A 4,194-nucleotide genomic window follows, 5' to 3' on the forward strand; every position below is an offset into this window, starting at 1 on the left:
CAGTGGCGCCTCTAGTCAAGCATAAAAATTGTTGTGGCGGCTGGTTCAATAAAGCCAAGGTTTGCACACGAAAGGGAGAACGGAAAGGGTGAACCACAGCTTCGACGGCAGACTCGGCAGAGGCACGACGCGGAGAGGCGAGAGTATTTCCCTCTCCCACGTAACCGGCGATGGCCTTGGCTTGGTGTCATCGATCGCGTCTCGCGATGGTCACCTCCCTCAGGTGGCGAAGACGTGGCGCGGAGAGAGGAGAAAATCTCGTGCGAAGAGAAGAAGAGGAAGAGGGGAAGAACTGGTGGAAGGTGGTGGCGCGGTGCCCGGTTTGAGGCTGGCGGCGGCCGGTCTGGCGGAGGCGACAGTGGGCGTGCGGAGGTGACGCTCTAAGCCTCCCTTGGTCCTATGCGGAAGAGGAAAACCCTAAGTGTGCAAGGTATCTGAATGGGAAAATGAGATGAAGTTGGGAGAACCCCTAATGGGTTTCTGATTGGGGTCAAGAGGCCGTGGGCCTGGTGTGGCTGGTGTGGTTTGCTTCCCTTCTCTTCCTGCCACATGCACAATTCTATTCACACCCCCTTCCATTTGGGCTGAAACCCATTCTGTTTCTGCAAACAAAAATAAAAGAAGAATTGGGCCTGTGCACACTATTTCGGGATGCACCACCATTTTCATCTTTACACCTTGGCAGATTCAAAGTTGGAGAAAAAGAACTTTGACCCAAACCAAAAGAGCCTCAATTTCACTCCACACCTCTGGTTTTTATTTCTGTACCCCTATTCATGTTGGGCTTTTCTCTTGCTTTATTTTTATGCTTTTGTTTTCTTTTTATTAGTTAGTTTTTTATTGCATGTAACCCCTTTATGATAGTCCACGCGCTTTTGTTTTTATTTATATCGGTTAGACTTGTTTGTTTTATTCTCCATAAAAATTACAAAAAATATTTTGAAAAGGTTTAAGCACACGTGCGACCGCTCGCGTAGGCCTTGTGCTGAAAATCTTTTCCCTTTCTTTTACAAAAGTTAAAAATCAAATAAAAATATTTTGAAAAGGTTTAAGCACACGTGCGACCGCTCGCGTAGGCCTTGTGCTGAAAATCTTTTCCCTTTCTCTTACAAAAGTTAAAAATCAAATAAAAATATTTTGAAAAGGTTTAAGCACACGTGCGACCGCTCGCGTAGGCCTTGTGCTGAAAATCTTTTTCCTTTCTTTTACAAAAGTTAAAAATCAAATAAAAATATTTTGAAAAGGTCTTAAGCACACGTGCGACCGCTCGCGTAGGCCTTGTGCTAAAAACCTCTTCTTCTTCCTTCAATAAATTTACAAAAATATGTTTTAAAGGTTTAAGCACATGTGTGACCGCTCGCGTCGTCCTTGTGCTAAAAACCTTTTCTTCCTTCCGTAAATAAATATACAAAAGTATACGTTTTAAAGGTTTAAGCACACGTGTGACCGCTCGCGTCGTCCTTGTGCTAAAAACCTTTTCTTCTTCTTAAATAAAATTTCAAAAAATATGTTTAAAGGTTGAACACTCGTGTGATCGTTCGCATCGTCCTAGTGTTCAATACTTTTCTCTCTTATTTACGTAATATTAAACGAGGGTATGAGTGCTCGTGCGATCGTCCGCATCAGCCTAGCACTCAATGCTCTCAAGTCTTCCTAAATAAGCAGATAACAGTATGAGTGCTCGTGTGATCGTTCGCATCGGCCTAGTGCTTAATATCGTTATCTTTCTTTTCAAAAATAATTAAAAATATTTAAATATCATTTTAAAGGTATGAGTACTCGTGCGACCGTTCGCGTCGGCCTAGTACTCATTACCTTCTTTTTCTCTAAAATATTAAAAACATAAAAATCTCCAAAAATTAAAAACATCTGCTTTTTCAAACAAACAAACAGTCTTTCAGCTAGAACTACGTGATCCTTGATTCTCCATCAAAAATGGAGATACGTAGGAGCAAGGCTAGTCCTTGTCAGGTTCACTTCCCAAAAATCCAAAATCAATTCCAAACAAAATTCTCAAACAATTTCTTAGTCAAAATTTTCAACACAGTTTCTGAAAGAACTACGTAACCCTGATTTCTCATTTTGAATGAGAATACGTAGGAGCAAGGTCAATCCTTGTCGGGCCCCAAAAAACTAAAAAAAATATATTTTTGTTTATTTATAATTTTATTTTAGGGGATAGTTAAACATTTTGAAAACCACATCATATTCGCGCATTTAGTTAAAGGTACTGCCTTAGGGCAGGCGTTGTAGGGTGCTAACACCTTCCCTACACGTAACCGACTCCCGAACCCAGAATATGGTTTTCGTGGACCGTGCTTTATCATTTTGAGGTTTTTCCATAGTTTTCCAAAATAAACTATGGTGGCGACTCCAAATCTCTTTTTAAAACCCGTTTCTTTTTTGGATCGTCGTCCCGTCGCGATTCCGGTTGCGACAGATGGCGACTCCACTGGGGACTGTTAGAGAGTCGAGCCATTTAATTAGATGCGCGAATTTGATGTGGTTTTGCTTTGTGTTTTTTTTTCCCTTTTTTCTATTTTATGCTCGATATTTGGAATAACTGCAATAACTGTTGAATATTGAACCCTAGGGTAGAAACCATGTTTATATCTGCCTGGGAATTTTTCTGGTTGTTTTGCAGGTGAGGGTTTGGGTATGCATTGCATTCTCCCTTCACACACGCACTTTCGGCATATCATGAGTGGGGCCCTATACCCGGGTCCGAGCGTAACTTAGAATTAGAGGAGTTGTGTAGCGGTGTCACTCTGGGATGTACTTCCTGTTTGGCTATCGTGAGAACTCCAGCTAGAGTCTGTTCTCTTCATATGTGTTTCCACACCTAGTTGATTACTCGACTGTTGTGGAGATACTATAAAGGGGGCCATAGCTCTAGTAGCCGTTGATCTTTAGGTTCAGGTAACCATCCTTGTGAGATTCCATATACTTAACCTTAGATCTTAAGTGTTCGACCTTCATTAGGGTACAAAGGGAGATGTGTGCAGTCTTTTAACCCTCATTTTTGCTTAATAAAATCAACACCTTGTACATATCTTTATACCGTTTTTATACACCTTTTTCTTTTATTTCTTTCTTTTTCTCATGCATTTTTATGGTCTTGTCGCTGGTTCTAGTCGTGAAATTATAAGTTTGTGATTAAGCCTTTGAGATAAAATGGAAATTAACATGAGATCTGAAGTCAAGGGGGGTTCAAGTTCAGACATTTTAAAGGAAAGGATAGCCATGGAAGTAAAGGAGGGTAATATGGATGGCCTGAGAGAACCGCTGAAGAAAATGGAGACAACCCAAGAGGATACATTCAGGAAGGAGTATGGGAATTTGTTGAGCCTGTTAGAGGTGGAAGTTCAAACACCGGCCATTACTCTTTTAGCCCAGTCTTATGAACCACCATTGAGGTGCTTCACTTTCCAAGATTTCCAACTAGTGCCACCAGTGGAAGAATTCGAGCAAGTCTTAAATTTGGAAAAAAACTCCATACAACTACTTTGAGCAGTATATCCTTGTCTTGCAGTGAGCGAGGATCAGGAAAATACACCTAATGAAGTTGGAAAGCGAGTTCAATCAAGGGCAAAGTGAGGGGCCTTCCTCAAAGATACTTATAGGAATACCTACATCATTTGGCTTAAGAGGAAAATTGGGAAATGTTTACGAATGTATTAGCTCTTCTCCTCTATGGTGTCACACTTTCTCCTAAATGTCAAGAACCTCGTCGACTATGCCGCTATGAATGCATTCGTGGGATACGAAGAGCGCTGTGAGAATCCAGTCGCTACCATCTTGGCTGAAGTTCATGGGACCCTTAATCATTGTTATGAGTTGAAGGGAGGGAAAGTGTTATGTTGTGTTCATCTCCCGTGTGACTGAGGACGCCTTAAAGGCCACCTGTCCCATGTTTGAGCTATGGCAGTATAAACCAAATGTGAAAGGGGCAAATGAATGGGCGCAACTTTGTACAAGTTTAAACAAAGAACAATTTAAATGGTGTGTCCCTTGGCAGCATAGATCGCAAATTATATATCATTTGCAGGAGTTAAAAATGAGCTTGGAAGAGTCTCCAACAAAATTATAGAGATGAATCAACAAGGCACGCAGAAACGCTCGTCACACATGCAGAAACGCTTGGCGCAAGGGTGACGCCAAGTGAACGTTCGTCCAGCTCTCAAAAGACAACGC

The sequence above is a fragment of the Vigna umbellata genome, chromosome 5, assembly GCF_029865625.1.
Source record: "Vigna umbellata cultivar VRB3 chromosome 5, Vumbellata_1.0, whole genome shotgun sequence".
Lineage (NCBI taxonomy): Eukaryota > Viridiplantae > Streptophyta > Magnoliopsida > Fabales > Fabaceae > Vigna > Vigna umbellata.